Source organism: Papio anubis, chromosome 6 (assembly GCF_008728515.1).
Source record: "Papio anubis isolate 15944 chromosome 6, Panubis1.0, whole genome shotgun sequence".
NCBI lineage: Eukaryota > Metazoa > Chordata > Mammalia > Primates > Cercopithecidae > Papio > Papio anubis.
In genome coordinates this window covers 35470763-35492054 of record NC_044981.1, presented here as the reverse complement: position 1 = coordinate 35492054, position 21292 = coordinate 35470763, and positions in this window count along the sequence as shown.

Here is a 21292-nt window from a genome sequence, read left to right as displayed (position 1 = left end):
CCCAGCACTTTGGGAGGCTGAGGCGGGCGGATCACTTGAAGTCGGGAGTTTGAGACCAGCCTGACCAACATGGAGAAACCCCATCTGTACTAAAAAATATATAATTGGCCGGGCGTGGTGGTGCATGCCTCTAATCCCAGCTACTTGGGAGGCTGAGGCAGGAGAATTGCTTGAACCCGGGAGGCAGAGGTTGCAGTGAGCCGAGATCACGCCATTGCACTCCAGCCGGGGCAACAAGAGTGAAACTCTGTCTCAAAAAAAAAAAAAAAAAAAGTTGCTAGGCATGGTGGCACTTGTGTTTAGTCCCAGCTACTCAGGAGATTGAGGGGAGGATTACTTGAGCCCAGAAAGTCGAAGCTGCAGTAAACTATGATCATGCCACTGCATTCCAGCCTAGGTGATGGAGCAAGAGCCTATCTCAAAAAGTATATATAAAATAAAAAATAGCCGGGCCCAGTGGCTCACGCCTGTAATCCCAGCACTTGGGGAAGACAAGGCAGGCAGATCACCTGAGGTCATGAGTTTGAGACCAGTCTGGCCAACATGGTGAAACCCCATCTCTACTAAAAATACAAAAATTAGCCGGGCCTGGTGGCAGTGGCCTGTAATCCCAGCTACTCGGGAGGCTGAGGCAGGAGAATCGCTTGAACTCGTGAGGTGGAGGTTGCAGTGAGCCAAGATCGTGCCATTGCTCTCCAGCCTGGGACACAAGAGTGAGACTTCGTCTCAAAAAAACAAAAGAAAACAAAATACAATCAGGATATAAGGTAATGAATGGAAAGATAATAAGAGTCCATGGATAATTTCCTTCAATATGTGTCCAAAAGAAATGAATGGGGATTGAAACAATGTTAAAAGTCGAACATGTAGGTGAGTAGTGTCAAAGAAGAATGGCTGCTAAAAATGAGAGCTTTTAGTGGAGAGGCAATATGGAATAAGGGTTAGCCTTAGCTTAAAGGGAAACTACAATCTTTATAGCAGTAAGATAAGAATCTTTTTTTTTTTTTTGAGATGGAGTTTCGCTCTGTCGCCCAGGCTGGAGTGCAGTGGCGCAATCTTGGCTCACTGCAACCTCCGCCTCCCAGATTCAAGTGATTCTCCTGCCTCAGCCTCCTGAGTAGCTGGGATTACAGGCGCCTGCCACCACGCCCAGCTAATTTTTGTATTTTTGGTAGAGATGGGGTTTCACCATGTTGGTCAGGCTGGTCTCGAACTCCTGACCTCGTGATCTGCCCTCCTTGACCTCCCAAAGTGTTAGGATTACAGGCGTGAGCCACTTCGCCCGGCCAATAAGAATCTTTTGTATCTTGCAGTGATACTGACTGATTTGGTCAATTAATGAATAAACATTTACTGAACAGCTACTATGTTTAAAGTACTGTGCTAAATACATGGAGATATATAGAGAGGCAAAAGATATGGTCCTAATTCCTGCTTAAGGAATCATATAGAGGCCAGGCGTGATGGCTTATACTTGTAATCCCAGCACTTTGGGAGGCCGAGGCAGGAGGATTGCTGAACTCAGGAGTTTGAGACCAGCCTGGACAAGAGTGAGACCCTGTATCTACCTAAAATTTGTGTGTGGGGTTGGTGTGTGGGTATGTGTGTTGTGTTTTTGAGACAGTCTCACTCTGTCGCCCAGGTTGGAGTGCAGTGGCACAACCTCGGCTCATTGCAGTCAACCTCTCGGGCACGAGTGAGCCTCTCACCTCAGCCTTCCAAGTAGCTGGGACTACAGGCACATGCCACAATGACCAGCTAATTTTTGTATTTTTTGTAGAGATGGTGTTTTGCCATTTGGCCCAGGCTGGTCTCAAACTCCTGAGCTCAAGTGATCCACCAGCTTCAGCTTCCCAAAGTACTGTGATTACAGGCCTCAGCCAACACATCCAGCCCCCAAATTTTTTTAAAAATTAGCAGGGTGCAGTGGCATGCGCCTGTGGTCCCAGCCACTCAGGAGGCTGAGGTGGAAGGATTGCTTGAGGTTGCAGCGAGCTATGATCACACCACTGCACTCCAGCCTGGGCAACAGAATGAGAACTTGTCTCAAAAAAATTTTTAAGTATCATTTGAGATGGGGGTCTTGCTCTGTTGCCCAGGCTAGTCTCAAAATTCTGGCCTCAAGCAATCCTCCCACCTTGGCCTCCTAAAGTGCTAGAACTACAGGTGCGAACCACCTTGACTGTCCTAATCTCTATTTTACAGATGACCAAAACCATATCTCAGAGACAGGAAGTACTTTGCTGAAGTTCTCATAGCATTTGCAGAACAAGGATAGTGAACTCAGACTTTATTGCTACCCTAGGATCTTATAGAGATATAATTAGTAATGAAAGGTGGTATTTGCCAAGTGGCAAATTAATGGCATAGGCAATGCATATTTTTTGCTGTAATATGTTTACAAGTTTAAGGTCTAAATGCTAACTAGAACTTTTCCTGGGGAATTTTCAGGTGTAAAGGGACTTTCCCAGTTGTCTCCTCAACTGCTTTAGCATGAAAACAGAAAATGGTCTTGTCTCCATGCACCTGTGCCACCTAAATCATACACATCACATGTGATCTTGATATGTCTGGCTCAGTAGTTCTGAAAGTGTGTGGTCTTCGGACCAGCAGCACCTGGAAACTTGTCAGAAATGCAAATTCTCAGGCCCACTGCCTACCCACTGAATCAGAAACTCCGGGGGTGGAGCCCAGCAATCTGTGTTTTAATAAGCACTCCAGGCAACTCCAGTGTACTTTGGGGTTTCAGAACCCATGGTCTGTCTAATGGCTCTCCAGAGAGTTTGTGAACTCCTTGAAGGCAGAGACTGTGTCCTGGCAGTTTTTGTTTCCCTAGCATCAAGCCACAGTGGATATTAATAAATATTTCTAAAACTGAACCACAGGAGTGAATATGGCTCGGCAGATAACCAACATCCCATTATCCAACTCTTTTCATATGATGATTAATACTTTTAGGTTTACTTTATGTAATGGATTGAATTGTGTCCCCCAAAATTCATATAGAAGTCCTAACTTCCTAGTACCTCAGAATATAACTGTAGTTGGGGATAGGGCCTTTAAGAGGTAATTAGGGTAATATGAGGTCATATGTGTAGACCCTAATGCAATATGACTGGTATCCTTATAAGAAGAGAAGATGAGGCTGGGTGTGGTGGTTCATGCCTGTAATCCCAACACTTTGGGAGGCTGAGGCAGGCAGATCATGTGAGGACAGGGGTTCGAGACCAGCCTGGCCAACATGGTGAAATCTTGTCTCTACTAAAAATCAAAAAAATTAGCTGGATGTGGTGGCGGGCACCTGTAATCCCAGCTACTTGGGAGGCTGAAGCAGGAGAATTGCTTGAACCTAGGAGGCAGAGATTGCAGTGAGCTGAGATCACGCCATTGCACTCCAGCCTGGGCAACAAGAACAAAACTCCATCTCAAGAAAAAAGAAAGATTTTACAAAAATACTGACTCTGAAATCCAAGAACTCCCATCCAATCCCAGCCTATGAAAAGACAATCTTACTTTGGAGTGAGTCTTAAAAGTCTTTAGATGTTAGCCATTAAAGTGTTCAAGAAATTACTCTTTTTTGTTTTTTTGAGACAGAGTTTTGCTCTTGTTGCCCAGGCTGGAGTACAATGGCACAATTTCAGCTCACTGCAACCTCTACCTCCCGGGTTCAAGCGATTCTCCTGCCTCAACCTCCCAAGTATCTGGGATTACAGGTGCCTGTCATGATGCCCAGCTCATTTTTTGTATTTTTGGTAGATACAGAGTTTCATCATATTGACCAGGCTAGTCTTAAACTTTTGACCTCAGGCAATCCACCCGCCTCGGTCTCCCCAAGTGGTGGGATTACAGGCGTGAGCCACCGCACCGGGCGAGAAATTACTCTTTCATGCTCAACATGAGTATAGGTTTTGGAGTCAGACAGAGGTGGGTTTCAATTCTGACTTGGCCACTTAGGAGTTGTGTAATTTTAAATTCTAAAGACTCAGTTTCCTCATCTGTAATTTGAAGCTAATAATAGCTCTCTCCTAGATAATAGCTCAATAATTGGCAATTATATCATAGGTGCTTAGTACGGGGTGACTTAAAAATGATAGTTAACTAAATTATTTATATTGGTCCTCTCTGGGAGATGGGATTACTGTGAAATTTTACTGTAATGTTTGAATCAGTTCAAAAGACCATACAAAATGGCAATGATATTTTTCAGGACAAAAACAATGAAAACTCAAGGATAATATAAATCAGAATAAGAATGTCAGAGGCCGGCCAGGTGCAGTGGCTCACGCCTGTAATTCCTGCACTTTGGGAGGCTGAGGCGGGTGAATAACCTGAGGTCAGGAGTTCAAGACCAGCCTGGCCAACACAGTGAAACCCCGTCTCTACTAAAAATACAAAAAATTAGCTGTTGCGTGGTGGCGTGTGCCTGTAATCCCAGCTACTCAGGAGACTGAGGCAGGAGGATCGCTTGAACCTGGGAGGCTGAGGTTGCAGTGAGCCAAGATTGCACCACTGCACTCCAGCCTAGGCAACAAGAGCAAAACTCATCTCAAAAAAAAAAAAAAAAAAGAATGTCAGGGGCCAAGCACAGTGGCTCATGCCTATAATCCCAAAACTCTGGGAGGCCAAGACAGGTAGATCACTTGAGGCCAGGAGTTCGAGACCAGCCTGGCCAACATGGTGAAACCCTGTCTCTACAAAAAATACAACAATTAGCCGGGCACGGTGGCACACACCTATAGTCCTGGCTACTCAGGAGGCTGAGGTGGGAGTATGGCTTAAGCCTTGGAGGTTGAGGCTGCAGCAAGCCAAGATTGCACAACGGCACTCCAGCCTGGGTGACAGAGCAAGACCCTATCTCAAAACAAAAAAAGAATGTCAGAAATGTAATAGAAAGATATAACACTGGCCAGAAGCAGTGGCTCACGCTTCTAATCCCAGCACTTTGGGAGTCTTAGGTGGGCGGATCACTTGAAGTCAGGAGTTTGAGACCAGCCTGACTAGTATGGCAAAAACCTGTTTCTTCTAAAAAAAAAAAAAAAAAAATTAACTGGGCGTGGTGGCGTGAGCCTGTAATCCCAGCTACTTGGGAGGCTGAGGTAGGGAGAACCTCTTGAACCTGGGAGGCAGGAGTGAGCTGAGATTGCACCCCTGCACTCTAGCGTGGGGGACAAGAGCGAGACTTCGTTTCAAAAAAAAGAAAAAAAGAGAAAAGAAAGAAGGAAGGAAAGAAAGAAGGAGAGAGAGAAAGAGAAAGAAAGAGAAAGGAAGAGGAAGGAAGAGGAAGGAAGGAAGGAAGGAAGGAAGGAAGGAAGGAAGGAAGGAAGGAAGGAAGGAAAGAAAAGAGGCCGGGCGCGGTGGCTCAAGCCTGTAATCCCAGCACTTTGGGAGGCCGAGACGGGTGGTTCATGTTAGCTCAGGATGGTCTCGATCATCCTGGCTAACATGGTGAAACCCCGTCTCTACTAAAAAATACAAAAAACTAGCCGGGCGATGTGGCGGACGCCTGTAGTCCCAGCTACTCGGGAGGCTGAGGCAGGAGAATGGCGTGAACCCGGGAGGCGGAGCTTGCAGTGAGCTGAGATCCGGCCACTGCACTCCAGAGTGAGACTCCATCTCAAAAAAAAAAAAAAAAAGAAAAAGAAAAAGAAGAAAAGAAAAGAAAGACCAAGAATAATTGAGTTATCTCAAACTGGTGAGTAATTAAACTATAAGTAGGAATTACTGGTCGGGTGCCATGGCTCATGCCTGTGATCCCAGCACTTTCAGAGGCCGAGGCATGTGGATTGCTTGAACCCAGGTGAAACTTCATCTCTACAAAAAATATAAAAATTAGCTGGGCATGGAAGTGCACGCTTGTGGTCCCAGTTACTTGGGAGGTTGAGGCTGGAAAATGACCTGAGCTGGGGAAGCTGAGGCTGCAGTGAGCTGTGATCATGTCACTGCACTCCTCTGGGTGACAGAGGAGACCCAGTCTCAAAAAAACAAATACAAAAAAGTAGAGAGTATTGATTTTATCTTTGTGTCCCCAGATCCTAATATGGCACCTGGCATTTACTATAAGTTCGACAGCTTTTGGTTGAATGAAAGAATGAATGGCCTTCTACAAAGATGATTATTCTAATTATACAGAGACATTTCAACCCAACTATACTTACACAGAATCAGTGGCTCTGTAGCATTTTGACGTTGTGCAATCAAAACTTTAATTTTAACCTGGAAATTCCACTTTGGGGAAATAACCTAATAAAATAACCCCAAAGGAAAAAGAGTGTTGTGGTTTTTTTTTGTTTGCTTATTTGTTTTTAAAGAGTCTTTATTGTGGTGATACTCAAAATAGAGAAATCCTGGGATTGTCTTTAGAGCCTCCTCAACCCACATTCTACATCTCCCCTCCGGAGTTTTGACCAGACCTTCCTAGCTGCCCTCAAACTGTTCTGACCATCCTTGCCACCCTTCACCTGACTGGCCCAGTACCCCATACTTCAGACCTTTTGGGATCAGCATTCTCATTAAAACTTATTTGTTTTGTGCCTGCCTGTCTTTGGGACTCTACTCAGTCAACTAATCTGATAAGTTAATTTAAACTGGGATGCTAATGAGTGATAATGGCTGAATATGAGTCTACTCATGGATAACAATTGCATTTCAGCAGCACCTTACTCTGGGCATAAGTCATACATTTCAGGCATGTGTCAGGGCCATTGGGAAAGATATTTTAAGAAGGGGGATTTCCTCAAACCCCTCAAATTACACCATGTAGACAGCTGTCTATCCTGCATGATCTGGCCAACTTCTTGGCATCCAGTTATCAGCTCTCAGGGGACACTAGAGGAAACAGTTCTGTTCCTCTTTTTAATAGGGCTTGGAAGTAGTGACTGGACTATTTATATCACTTAAAGGAAAAAGGCATTTACTCTGGAACCCACCCAGAAAGCACACATTTCCTAGGCTTAGAGAAGACCCTTCTCTACCTAGAATTGTAAGAACAAGGAACAATTCAAATCAGAAACTATTAATGCCCCTATGATTTGCTGCAAAATAAACTCTGAAACAATACTTTTTTTGAGACTTTCTCTCAAAAATAATAATAACAATAAGCTTCACAAGTGAGAAAATCCTAGACATCAATATGAATTTATACGGATACACACATGAAGGAATATTGAACCCGATCATAAAAATAGCCGCCTTTTGGCCGGGAGTGGTGGCTCACACCTTAATCCCAGCACTTTGGGAGGCTGAGGTGGGCAGATCACCTGAGGTTGGAAGTTCGAGACCAGCCTGACCAACATGGAGAAACCCCGTCTCTACTAAAAATACAAAATTAGCCGGGCGTGGTGACGCATACCTATAATCCCAGCTACTCGGGAGGCTGAGGCAGGAGAAGTGCTTGAACCTGGGAGGCCGAGATCGCAATGAGCAGAGATCGCGCCATTGCACTCCAGCCTGGGCAACAAGAGCGAAACTCCGTCCCAAAAAAAAGAAAGAAAGAAAGCAATGAAACCCTTTAAATCTGATCTCCAGGATCAGGGAAGGCTTCAGAGAGGAGGCAGCCCAGATGTGGGTCTTGAAACAGGAAAAGAAATAGAAGAATCAGCCAGTGGAAGGACAGGTTGGGAAAACTCAAATTTCAGCAATAAGAAAAAACATGTGCAAACATCCAGAGGCATGAATTTGCATGGACAGAAAAAAAAAAAAAGTCATGCTGTAGTAAGTAGGGTGCAAACATTTTTATTTATGTATATATTTTTGAGACGGAATTTCACTCTTGTTGCCCAGGCTGGAGTGCAATGGCACAATCTCGGCTCACCACAACCTCCGCCTCCCAGGTTCAAGCGATTCTCCTGCCTCAGCCTCCTGAGTAACTGGGATTAGAGGCATGTGCCACCATGCCCGGCTAATCCAAAAATTTTATAAGCACAAAACAGAGGAAAAGGTTGCATTATCATTGTGAAGTTAAAGAAAAATGGTTATTTTTTCAGTAGGGTCTGTGCTATCAGAAAAAGCACATAAAGTAAAGATAGTGAAATTCATTATGTACACAACAGAGGCTCACTGAAGTGAGAAAGTCCAAATGATCATGAGGCAGTCACTTCCCAGCTGCCCCACCTCCAACACTTTACTCCCATTTGAGAAGGGGAGTGGGGGCTTAGTAGACAACTAATTATCAGCTGCAGTTACATCTGAAATTCCCATTATAGCAGACTTTTACCTTGCTGCTGAGTATGGTCCCTGGAGAAAAAGGAAGTGGAGACAAATTCAACTGAACAAGTAGCCACAGGTGATCATGAAGAGCTGTGTATGCCTTTCTTTCTTTCTTTCTTTCTTTCTTTTTTTTTTTGAGACGGACTCTCACTCTGTCACCTAGGCTGGAGTGTGGAGTGCAGTGGTGCAATCTTGGCTCATTGCAACCTCCACCTCCCAGGTTCAAGTGATTCTCCTGCCTCAGCCTCCCAAATAGCTGGGACTACAGGCATGTGCCACCAGGTCCGGCTAATTTTTGTATTTTTAGTAGAGACGGGGTTTCACCATTTTGGCCAGGCTGGCCTCGAACTTCTGATCTCAGGCGATCTGCCCACCTCAGCCTTCCAAAGTGCTGGGATCCACCTTGCCCAGCCTGTGTGTGCCTTTCTGAGGAGTATGAATTTTACCTGAAGAGTGGTAGAGGTCGGGAGCGGTGGCTCACGCCTGTAATCCCAGTACTTTGGGAGGCCGAGGCGGGCGGATCACGAGGTCAGGTGATCAAGACCATCCTGGCTAACACGGTGAAACCCCGTCTCTACTAAAAATACAAAAAAAATTAGCTGGGCGTGGTGGCAGGCGCCTGTAGTCCCAGCTACTTGGGAGGCTGAGGCAGGAGAATGGCTTGAATCCATGAGGCAGAGCTTGCAGTGAGCCGAGTTCGTGCCACTGCACTCCAGCCTGGGTGACCGAGCGAGACTCTGTCTCAAAACAACAACAACAAAAAAAAACAGTGGTAGAAGGTTGTGGAATGATTTTCAGCAGGCCCACCTGCTGTAAAAGCTTTCCTGAGCCACCACCATGTGTGTGGTTATTTGCACTCATATCCCCTTAGATTCAATACTCTGACTTATATTTTTAATTGTTATTATCCATATATACAATATGCGCTCTTAGGCTGGGCACAGTGGTTCATGTCTATAATCCCAGCACTCTGGGAGACTGAGGCAGGAAAATCATTTGAGGCCAGGAGTTCAAGACCAGCCTGGCCAACATAGAAAGACCTTTTCTCGGTTGGGCGCAGTGGCTCATGCCTGTAATCCCAGCACTTGTGGAAGCTGAGGCAGGAGGATCACGAGGTCAGGAGATTGAGACCATCCTGGCTAACACGGTGAAACCCTGTCTCTACTAAAAATATAAAAAATTAGCTGGGCATGGTGGCAGGCATCTGTAGTCCCAGCTACTCGGGAGGCTGGGGCAGGAGAATGGCATGAACCCGGGAGGTGGAGCTTGCAGTGAGCCAAGATCGTGCCACTGCATTCCAGCCTGGGCAACAGAGTGAGACTCCAACTCAAAAAAAAAAAAAAGGACCTCTCGTCCACCAAAAAAATTTAAAAAATTAACCAGACAGGCCGGGCACAGTAGCTCACGCCTGTAATCCCAGCACTTTGGGAGGCTGAGGTGGGTGGATCATGAGGTCAGGAGTTCAAGACCAGCCTGGCCAACATGGTGAAACCCCATCTCTACTAAAAACCATAAAAATTAGCTGGGCGTGGTGGCACGCGCCTGTGTCCCAGCTACTCGGGAGGCTGAGGCAGAAGTATCGCTTGAACCTGGGAGGCGGAGGTTGCAGTGAGCCACAATCGCGTCACTGCACTCCAGCCTGGGCGATAGGGCGAGACTCCGTCTTGAAAAAATAAATAAATAAATAAAATAAAAAAGTAAAAATAAAAAATTAACCAGACATAGTGGTGCACCCCTGTCATCTTATTTACTCGGGAGGCTAAAGTAGGAGGATGATCGCTTGAGCCCAGGAGTTCCAGGCTGCAGTGAGCTATGATGTTGCCACTGCAGCAATGCCTGGGAGACAGATGAGACTCTGTCTCTAAAACAAACAAATATGCACTCAAAATATATTTGTTGTTTGAAGGAAAGAAGCAAAGGGAAAGGAATCATTTGAATTCCTCTTATTTCATAGTTCAGTCAGTCAGAGTTGAGTTCAGCAGGTGGATGAACTGATAAAGTTTTGTAGAGGCAAAACAAAATTCTTTTTTTTTTTTTGTATTTTTAGTAGAGACGGGGTTTCACCATGTTGGCCAGGCTGGTCTTGAACTCCTGAGCTCAAGCAATCCGCCTGCTTCTGCCTCCCAAAGTGCTGGGATTACAAGCATGAGCCACCACGCCCAAAACAAAATTCTTTTTTGGAGGGGACGGATTCTGGCTCTGTCACCAGGCTGGAGTGCAGTGGCGTGATCTCTGCTCACTGCAACCTCCAACTCCCTAGTTCAAGCGATTCTCCTGCCTTAGCCTCCTGAGTAGCTGGGATTACAGGCATGCACCACCACGCCCGGCTAATTTTTGTATTTTTGGTAGAGATGGGGTTTCACCATGTTGGCCCGGATGGTCTTGATCTCCTGACCTTGAGATCTGCCCGCCTTGGCCTCCCAAAGTGCTGGGATTACATGTGTGAGCCACCGAACCTGGTGACAAAACAAAATTCTTAATGGGTTTATAAATGTGAATGTGACTTATACAACCATATTTATTCAAATGAAACCTTTACTTTCCTATCTGCTTAATTCTACTGAACTCAAAAGTACCTAGGACTATGGGGGACACAAAGCCAGTGGGAATGCTAAAATTTATAAATATAATATTAATCGGCTGGGCATGGTGGCTCACGCCTGTAATCCTAGCACTTTGATAGGCCAAGGCAGGTGGCTCACTTGAGATTAGGAGTTCAAAACCAGCCTGGGCAACATGGTGAAACCCCGTCTCTACTAAAAATACAAAAAAATTAGCTGGGCGTGGTGGCGGGTGCTTGTAATCCTAGCTACTCGAGAGGCTGAGGTAGGAGAATTGCTTGAACCCAGGAAGCAGAGATTGCAGTGAGCCGAGAATGCACCACTGCACTCCAGCTTGGGCAACACGGCAAGACTCAGTCTCAAAAAATAATAATAATAAAATAAAATAAGGTTAATCATGGATAGATTAAGTTACCAAGTTAAAGTGTTTTGTAAAATAGGGGAAAGTGATAAGATTCATTAGTAGAGCTAATTCCTCTGTCAATATCCTAGTCAAAGCCCTTAAACCTACAAATCTCCCTACATTCTCTAAGGGTGGGTGCCTAGATTCTACAGAAACCAAACCAGATTGTGAAAAGACCCCATTATCTAGACCAGTGCTTCTCAAAATGTGGCCCTTGCACCAGCAAAGATGGAAATGAAAATTCACAGGCCTTACCCCAGCAAGCCAATAGAATCAGAAAGTCAGGAGTTGGAGCACAGCATCCTGAATGTTAACAAGCCCTCTGATGCTGGATGCTCAAGTTTAAGCATTGTTCCCATGCCGGATGCGGTGGCTCATGCCTGTAATCCCAGCACTTTGGGAGGCTGAGGTGGGTTCTAGACCAGCCTGAACAACATGGTGAAATCTCGTCTCTATAAAAATACAAAAATTAACCAGGCATGCTGGCTTGTGCCTGTAATCCCAGCCACTCAGGAGGCTGAGGCAGGAGAATCGCTTGAACCCGGAAAGTGGAGGTTGCAGTGAGCCGAGATCATGCCACTCCACTACAGCCTGGGCGACAGAGTAAGACTCTGACCCAAAACAAACAAAAAACAAAACAAAACAAAACAAAGTTCCAGGTTACTCTGTTGCCCAGGCTGGAGTCTGGAGTGCAGTGGCGCGATCTCAGCTCACTGCAACCACCGTCTCCTGGGTTCAAGCGATTCTCCTGCCTCAGCCTCCCGAGTAGCTGGGATTACAGACAGGAGCCACCATGCCCAGCTAATTTTTGTATTTTTAATAGAGATGGGGGTTTGGTTTCACCATGTTAGTCAGGCTGGTCTCAAACTCTTGACCTTGTGATCCACCCGCCTCGGCCTCCCAAAGTGCTGGGATTACAGGCATGAGCCACCGAGCCCGGCCCCCGGTTACTCTTATCTCTTTTTTTTTTTTTTTTTAGGGCCGAGTCTCGCTCTGTCGCCCAGGCTGGAGTGCAGTGGCCGGATCTCAGCTCACTGCAAGCTCCGCCTCCTGGGTTTACGCCATTCTCCTGCCTCAGCCTCCCGAGTAGCTGGTACTACAGGCGCCCGCCGCCTCACCCGGCTAGTTTTTTGTATTTTTTAGTGGAGACGGGGTTTCACCGTGTTAGCCAGGATGGTCTCGATCTCCTGACCTCGTGATCCGCCCGTCTCGGCCTCCCAAAGTGCTGGGATTACAGGCTTGAGCCACCGCGCCCGGCCACTCTTATCTCTTAAGGCCCTCTGCAAGGAAGAGTAGAGTGGAGATGGGGACTACGGAACCTATTCCCATCTCTTTGGGGATCTATATTGTCTATTGGTTTGTTTTGCCATTACCCTAATACGGATGGAACGTAAGGCCCATTAGACAAAACATGAACCAGACCTGTTCCATGGAACTGTGAAGTCAGTTTTCCTTGGCTTTGCTTTTGGTCATTAAAAAAAAAAAAAAATTATTGCTTCATGAGACACACTGGTCTCTGAACTTTTCCCTTTTCTAGTAAAAGTACAAATTCCAGCTGGAGCTCTTGACCAACAACATCTTTCTACAGAAGTTGCTGTCTTCGATGCTTTGCTGAGTTCCAGAGATAAGATAAATAATTTACCAAATGTAGGTTTCTGATTACTCACTCTATTAGCATTTAGAGCAGAGAGCTCTGGCCCCTGGGGAGTTTGATTCGTTCAGATGCAGCCCATCTGCTTTTGTTTTTTTTGTGGGGAGTTTTTTGGGGGTGGGGTTGCCTGGAAAAGCCAGGGAGCTCCCAGCATCCCACACATACTTTAGGGATGAACTGCCTAAATCTTATGGGTTTTACTGGAAATTCTGGGGAATGCTATTTTCTTATTATTTAAAAATACACAGCTGCTAAGGCTCATTTTCCTTTCCTCTCTCTCTCTCTCTCTCTCTTTTTTTTTTTTTTTTTTGAGACGGAGTCATGCTCTGTAGCTCCGGCTGGAGTGCAGTGGCAGATCTCGGCTCACTGCAGCCTCCCAGGTTCAAGCAGTTCTCCTGCCTCAGCCTCCTGAGTAGCTGGGACTACAGGCGCCCGCCACCAAGCCCAGCTAATTTTTTGTATTTTTAGTAGAGACAGGGTTTCACCTTGTTAGCCAGGATGGTCTCGAACTCCTGACCTTGTGATCCGCCCCGCTCGGCCTCCCAAATTACTGGGATTACAGGCATTGAGACGCGGCCCGTCCTCCCTTTTCTTTTTTCTTTCTTTTTTTGCTTGAAGGCGTCTGGCACAATGCAGCCAGGCGAGTGCAGTGGTAGCGATCTCGGCTCACTGCAACCTCCGCCTCCCAGGTTCAAGCGATTCTGCTGCCTCAGCTTCCTGAGTAGCTGGGACTACAGGCACCCGCAACCACGCCCAACTAACTTTTTTTTTCTTTTCTTTTCTTTTTTTTTTTGAGAACGAGTCTCGCTCTGTCGCCCAGGCTGGAGTGCGGTGGCGCCATCTCGGCTCACTGCAACCTCCGCCTCCCACGTTCACGCCATTCTCCTGCCTTAGCCTCCCGAGGTAGCTGGGAGTACAGGCACCCACCACCACGCCCGGATAATTTTTTATATTTTTAGCAGAGACGGGGTTTCACCGTGTTAGCCAGGGTGGTCTCCATCTCCTGAACTCGTGATCCACCCGCGTCGGCCTTCCAAAGTGCTGGGATTACAGGCGTGAGCCACCGCGCCCGGCCTATTTTTTGTATTTTTAGTAGAGACAGGGTTTCACCTTGTTAGCCAGGATGGTCTCAAACTCCTAACCTCATGATCTGCCCCCCTCAGCCTCCCAAAGTGCTGGGATTACAGGGGTGTGCCACTGCGCTGGGCCCTCTCTCTCTTTTTCTTTTTAAAAGATGAGCAAAAACAAAACCCCACAATTTATTTTCAGAGTGTACAAAATAAGATATCTGAAAGGGTATTTTCAATCTTGTGCAATTTATCCTAAATTCATGCTGCAGGTTACAAGAGTAATTTCAGGGAATTTTATAGAAAAGATTAACTAGAGTTTCTCCTAAATCAAGTGGCACTGTTTTGGGGGGAATGAAACAGTCTGTTATATGAATGCATCACTCTTCACTCATGTAATTTCTGAAGTATAGTTGCAATATCGGTAGTGACAGATAGGTGTTAGAAAAGGTTTGTATCGGTAGTTATTCCACAGGCTCTTTTTTTTTTTTTTTGGGGAGTGAGTCGTGGCTCATCACTAGGCTGGAGTGCAGTGGCGGATCTCCAGCTCACCACCAGGCACTCCGCCTCGGGTTCCGCGCCATTCTCCTGCCTGCCTCAGCCTCGAGTAGCTGGGACTACAGGCATCCATGCACCTGCATGGCTAGTTTTTGTATTTTTAGTAGAGGGAGGCGGGTTTCCACCATGTTAACAGGATGGTCTCGATCCTCTGACCTCGTGATAAGCGTCAGTATCCCTGATGCTGCTGGGATTACGGAAAAGGCGAGCCACGGCGGCACCACAGGCTCTTTATGGCAAATATACGTCATTATTATTTTACACCAGTCTTAAAAGTAAACTGGGTTAACAGAAGAAATCACAGCAAAACCCAGCAGATTCTGTGGATGGTCCATTCATTGCAAATATAGAGAGGAAAAAGTTTTGAAATGAAACCCAAAACCCGCGTGTTTTACATGTAATGCCGCGCTCTTACGCATAATTCCTTCAGGATAATCTGATCAACAACTTACTTTATTCCTTTTTAAAATAAATATTAGGCCGGGCGCGGTGGCTCAAGCCTGTAATCCCAGCACTTTGGGAGCGTGGGTGGATCACAAAGGGAGTCAGGAGGATGTCCCGAGACTATCACAAAGCTAACATGGTGGGAAGGAGCCAGTCTCTACTAAAGCATGCAAAAACTAGCTGGTGGTGGTGAGCGCCTGTAGTCCCAGCTACTTGAGAGAGCTGGTGAGGAGATGGCATGAACCGGGGAGGCGGAGCTTGCAGTGAGCGAGATCAAGCCACTGCTCAGCCTGGGAGACACGAAAGAGACTCCATCTCAAAAAAAATAAATAAATAAAAATAGGAAATAAAACCGTATTAAACTATGTGCCTGGATGATACAGGGCAGCATAGTGATGAGTAAGATTCTGCAGGTGATCCTTAAGGAATAGAAATTCCATGTGAAATCCCTCCCCATGTATAGGAGTTTTGTGAACAGCAGACTTAGTATTTTTTTTTTTTTTTTTTTCTTTTGAGGGTCACGGCTCTCTATCTCCCAGGCTGGGAAACCAGTAGTACCTCTGAAACTCCAACATCTCTGGGACAAACAGATTCTCTGTCTCGGCTTATCCCAGTAACTGGATTGCAGGCCGTGCCACCCGGCCGGCTGGTGCCACTGTGTTTTTAGTAGGGCGGGGGTTTCTGCATCCTGGTCAGGCTGGTCTGGTTTCTGTTTCTCGTGATCCACCCACTCGCTCTTCCCTCCCAAAGTGCTGCTGGTTGGCGTGAGCTTCCACAGCATAACTGCTCATGAACTTTCTTGATGTACAAGCCCGGGATTGTACGTACTGCTTTGGAAGCGCCCGCAATGAATAAAATGACATCTCACACCTGAGCCTGAGTATTGTTTTTCTGTCAGTGATTTAGTAGAAAGTTGATTGTCTCCCAATATCAAGTCACATGAAAGTATAGCTTGGTAAGGTTGGGGAGTTGTGGGTTGGTTTGGGGCATGGCCCTAGCTGAGTAGTTAGCTCCCATACAAAACAATGATGTTAGAACAGAGAATACCACTAAAAGGGTGAGAAAGGTAAAGTAAGGACACAAAAGGAATTCCTTGTGCCTCACATTTCTGGGTCTAAAGCAATTAAAGAGTGAAAGGTGTAAAAATGCTACTTGCTACCTATTTTGTGTTTCTCTGGGAGATTAACCTACTTTCTTGGCTCATTTTCTTCTTCCTACATCAGCTGGTATAAAAGCTGTGGTAGCTGGCAGCCTCGGATGACTCCATCAGCGTCTGTTATCTCAGTTTTGGGCCTCTCAGGGACACACAATGTAATTTACGTCTTATTTCTTTTGCTTCCTCCCCACAGCAGGTAAAAACTCTGCCCTGAGCTTAGACACATTCTCCCCTGTCATAAGAATCTGCTCAACCAAGGACAGTGAGTTAACAGTGGGTGCGCGCACTCTTTCTTCTCTCTTGTCTTCTGACAGATCCAAGAGGCTGGAGTAGTAAATCTGAGAAAAGCAGCATCTAAGTACACACACACACTCAGAAGGAGAGCTCAGACCCAGCCACTTGCTCTCTACTTCTGCTTCCCGTATGCTGCATTTTAGAAGGTTTCATATTGCTCCTGCAACATTTTTTTTTTTTTTTTTTTGGTTAGTTGGATGGCTGAATGAAACACAACCTTCCTTGCAGACATCAAAGCATGTCTCCAGCATAGCAAACCCTCCATCCAGCCTTTCGTCTCTCCGGCTACATTCCAATTTAACCGGGGCTGCCTTGCATGATAATCAGGCCTAATTACCACTTTATCCCTTGATTGTTGTGCTGAGTTTTGGAACTGCAGAGTTCTTTTCTCAGCTTCGGTTCTGCCTTCTCTTACCCTCCCTCCTATTATTTAGCATACCCAGGACTGAGATTTAGCCATTCTAATTAGCAAATAGGTGAAAAGGGCTGGACTGTGCCTTTGGAATATCAGGGCTCTGTCCACTTAGTAAACTTGAATTCCTTTCACAACTGTGGGAAGACCTTGCCATAGACAGGATATTCTGAATACCACAGGAGCTTTAAGAGATTTATTACTAGGTTAAAGAGTAAAACAAAGGCCCTGAGATGATATCCTCATTCCCCAGAGGTATTTTCCTACCTTCTCTCTTACCACACACACAGGCACAAGATCTTTTACAAAATGCTGAAACCAGGAAGGAAGGGGGTGTAAACTGGGGCTTTTGGAATCTTTTTTCTAATTCTTTCACTTGCTACAATGCATTTGAATGCCTTCGTTTCCCTAACTGTAAAAGAATCACAGCCAAATAATTGAAAAATCAGAACACAACTAATCCCATCTACCTGCAGTTTAAACCATCCAGGTAGATGATAATTTATGTTTTACTTTAAAGTTTGTTTTCCTTCCTTTTTTTTTTTTTTGAGATGGAGTTTTGCTCTTGTTGCCCAGGCTGGAGTGCACTGGCGCAATCTCGGCTCACTGCAACCTCCACCTTCTGGGTTCAAGCAATTCTGCCCCAGCCTCCCAAGTAGCTGGGATTACAGGCGCCTGCCACCATGCCCAGCTAATTTTTTGTATTTTTAGTAGAGACGGGGTTTCTCCATGTTGACCAGGCTGGTCTTGAACTCCTGGCCTCAAGTGATCTTCCTGCCTCGCCTTCCCAAAATTCTGGGATTACAGGCATAAGCCACCATGACTGGCCTAAAATTATTTTTAATTTGTTATTTTTATTACAAATTTATTGAGTACCACGTGCCAGGCACAGTGTTAGATACTGGGGATTTTAAGATAATAGGATATAATTCTTGTCTTAGTGAGAACACACTGAGCAGTAAAGGTAGGTGAAGGGAACCTGGAAGGTCTGGAGGGTCTAGATATGAGTTTTTCAAAAATGTGATCTGAGGGAAACAAAATTGGCCTTGAGGTGACTGATAATTGTTGAAGCTGGGGATTGAAACATGATTGTTTAATATTACCATTTTGTCTATTTTTTCCATGTTTGAAATTTTGCATAACAGAAAAGTTAAGAACAAAAACCATGTAATCTGGCGCCATAATCTGTAGAACTGCGTGGAAGAGACTGATTGAAACACAGATTCTCTGGCCCCACCACAGTCCTAGTCAGTTTCTTGATGGGGTTCAGGAATCTGCATTGTAAATAAGGTCTTCATATGAGTCCTATGCCTACTAAAATTTGAGTTCCTTGGCAGAGGAGACAGTACATTCCAAGACTGGAGACAGAAGAAAGAAGGAAAACAATTTTTTTTTTTTTGGGACAGAGTCTCACACTATTGCTGGGGCTGGAGTGCAATAGCATAATCTTGGCTCACTGCAAGCTCTGCCTCACGGGTTCAGGCAATTCTCCTGCCTCAGCCTCCCGGGTAGCTGGGATTACAGGTGCCCGCCACCATGCCTGGCTTATTTTTTGTATTTTTTAGTAGAGACGGGGTTTCGCTATGTTGGCCAGGCTGGTCTTCAACTCCTGACCCTGTGATCTGCCCACCTCGGCCTCCCAAAGTGCTGGGATTATAGGCGTGAGCCACTGTGGCCGGCCGGAAAACTATTTATCAGAGAAGAAAAACTCCCTTGGAAACCACTTAATGAGATCAGACAATTTCAGTACTACGTAGAGGACCTTTGGAGAGCCTGAGTCTAGGCCAAGTCATTTTAAATTGTAATGTGCACTGGAATCACCTGGGGAGCTTGTGAAAATGCAGCAGGTTAGAGTGAGGACTGACAGCCTGCATTTCTAGTTATCTCCCTAGCTAGCCGCTGTTGCACTGCTGCTGGTCTAGGGATTGCACTTTGATTAGCAAGGGTTGGGGTAACCTCAGTATTTTACAGATAAGAAACTGAGGCCTAGAGAGACAAATACTTGCTCTGTTGTTGCAGGCATTGATTCTATCATTTTGTGCTATCTCCTAAGGATGCTGAGCCTTGGTAGGAGCCTATTACCAGTTGGATGTCATGAGCAGGCGGCACTTAACATAAAGATTGCAAACGCGGGGCAGTCTTGGAGCTGAGCTGCAGTACAGATTTCTTCTAAGCACCTTGGGAATGGTCCAAGGAGTTGCAATGTGGCTGTTCTGCCACAGTCTGTTATTTCTTATCACTGTTACTGCATCTTCCAGGTCTGGTCTCTTGAATTCTATGATAGTTCTTGGGCAATCATTAGACCTATTGAATGCATAACCCTATGCACTAACATGTGCCCAGATTTATCATATATATATATATATATATATATATATATATATATATAGTTGTTGTTGTTGTTGTTAAATGCTGTTGCATTGAGCAAGTTTTGCAACTCTATGCTGAGTTGCAAAGACAATATGGGTAGTAATCTATTAAATGTACTTCCTAATATTGGGATAGGACTGAACTCCTTGATACAGGAAATTCCATGTCACACAAAGCTAGTAAGCTCAGGAAACTGATTATCCCAGGTGGGTACAGATTCAAAACTGCTTTCTCACCCTCCTTGAAGGATAGATAAGATAGTTAAGCATCCTTAAGGAAAAAGGATGCTTGAGGGGTACTTCCTAACCTTTGAGGAAGAGGGTGAGGTTGACTCAAAGAAGCTGTCCCTGTCCTGGTTCCTCGTCAGTGACAGAACTCAAGACAGGAGGACCAAAGAATTGACCGGGGGGCATGTTTCATGATCACCAATTTCCAGGTAGTGAAGGCTCAAGACATTTCTTAACAAAAAACATTACCAGAACCTCCACCCCCCACCCATACTCCCCCACACATTGTCTGCCTATCTTGAAGCATCTCTTACTCTGGTCTTGAAACAATTTCTGTTGAAATGACTCTGAGTTAGAACACCCTGTGATCTTTCCTAAAGACCTGAGCATGTCTCCTTGACATGCATCGCATTTACGTTTATATCTTTTCCCCTTGATCCAATGACTCATTTTCCCTAAGCCCTTTCATCTAAAAATGCTAAAGAGGGGACAAATGATTGGTAAGCAGAATCTCCTGGCCACTGCAGTCCCAATCAGAATGAGGTTTGAAAGGTTTTCTTAGGCTCAGAGTCCAGGGAAAAGTTAACTTTTGGTTCTCGGCATGTGGACTTAGGTTTCTGTACCGGTGAGGAGTAAGGATGAGGAATGAGCAAACTCCCTGGGAGGTGGGGGGTGGGGAGGGGATGGGGCCTCCCTGGAGCCTCGGGCCATTAGTAATCTGCTTTGTGAATGGAGTTAAAGGAGGAGGGGGCTGCACATACTTGGAATTCTTTCATCTGGGTGGGCTCCTTCTCTCCAAACTTTCAGGATGTGGGAAATATAAGATGAAAGAAGCTGCATTTCCAGCCTATCAGGTTACAGCGTGGAAAATGGAGAGGGAAAGAAGTAGGGGGTGGAGAGGGAGGCGGGAGAAGGCCTCCCCAAGAGGGGCCAGGGAAACCCAGTTTGAGAACTAGCTGGGGAGAGTGAGAAAGAGTGCTGGGGCGGTCAGATCACGTTTCACATCACATCAGAGCTGTGGAATTTCCTCTCTTCTGGGGGGAGCCCTGTGAAGATGAAGTTGGTTTAAGGTTAGTCGGTGATGAATAATAGCCCAAAGGCGACCGATGGAGGGTGTTACTAAGTGACTGGTGTTTACAAGCAAAACTTTCGTGGTGGGGTTGGGAGGTGGGAGAGGGAGCCATCTTCAGTTTGAGTTGTTCACCAAATTCTGTGACCCGAGAATGGAGTCCATGTATGGATTTTATTTGTGTCTGACCTCTGTGGTATGCAGAGTCCTGAACACCCGGGCTGAGAAGGGGAGCAAAAGAAATGGGAAGGTAATTAGAAAAGGCGGGAGAACCTCCAGCGTGGGTAAGGGATCCAGGGCCCTCCGGGCACAATCAGAGTTTCTGCTTTGTGTCTCTGGCGTCCCTGGGGCGGTCCTGGCAGGATCTGTTTCTGTCCTACTTAATCCACGTGCTCCACACCACTCAGTTGTCACTGCCTGGCTCTCCGAGGACCTTACCTCCCCAGAGATGAGTTTATTTTTTAAGAGTACCCAGGCGGCTGTCCCTCCTTATTTTCTGTTATGAGAAAGAAAGCTCCACCCTGGGTGTGAAACAGAAGTGTGAAACTTCTGCGAGGCTGGGTAAGTGGTTCCTGAGGCCAGGTACACCCTCCTTAGGGAAGAACAAAAACAGTGGAAGACCACTGGGGTCAAGTTTGGACCTAGAATGAAATAAAGAACAGCGGGAGGGAAAATGGAACCAGCAACTGGGCTAGCGGTGGTGTGTCTGCAGAAGAAGAATGTTTATTAAACCCTGATTACCAACCACAATCGGGCAATGTATTGTTCTAATATTACGACGAATAGAAAGTTATTAGACGGCATATAAATCATCACATGACAAAAATATTGCTTGTTTTGAAAAAATTAGAATACAATAAAATACACTTGTCACA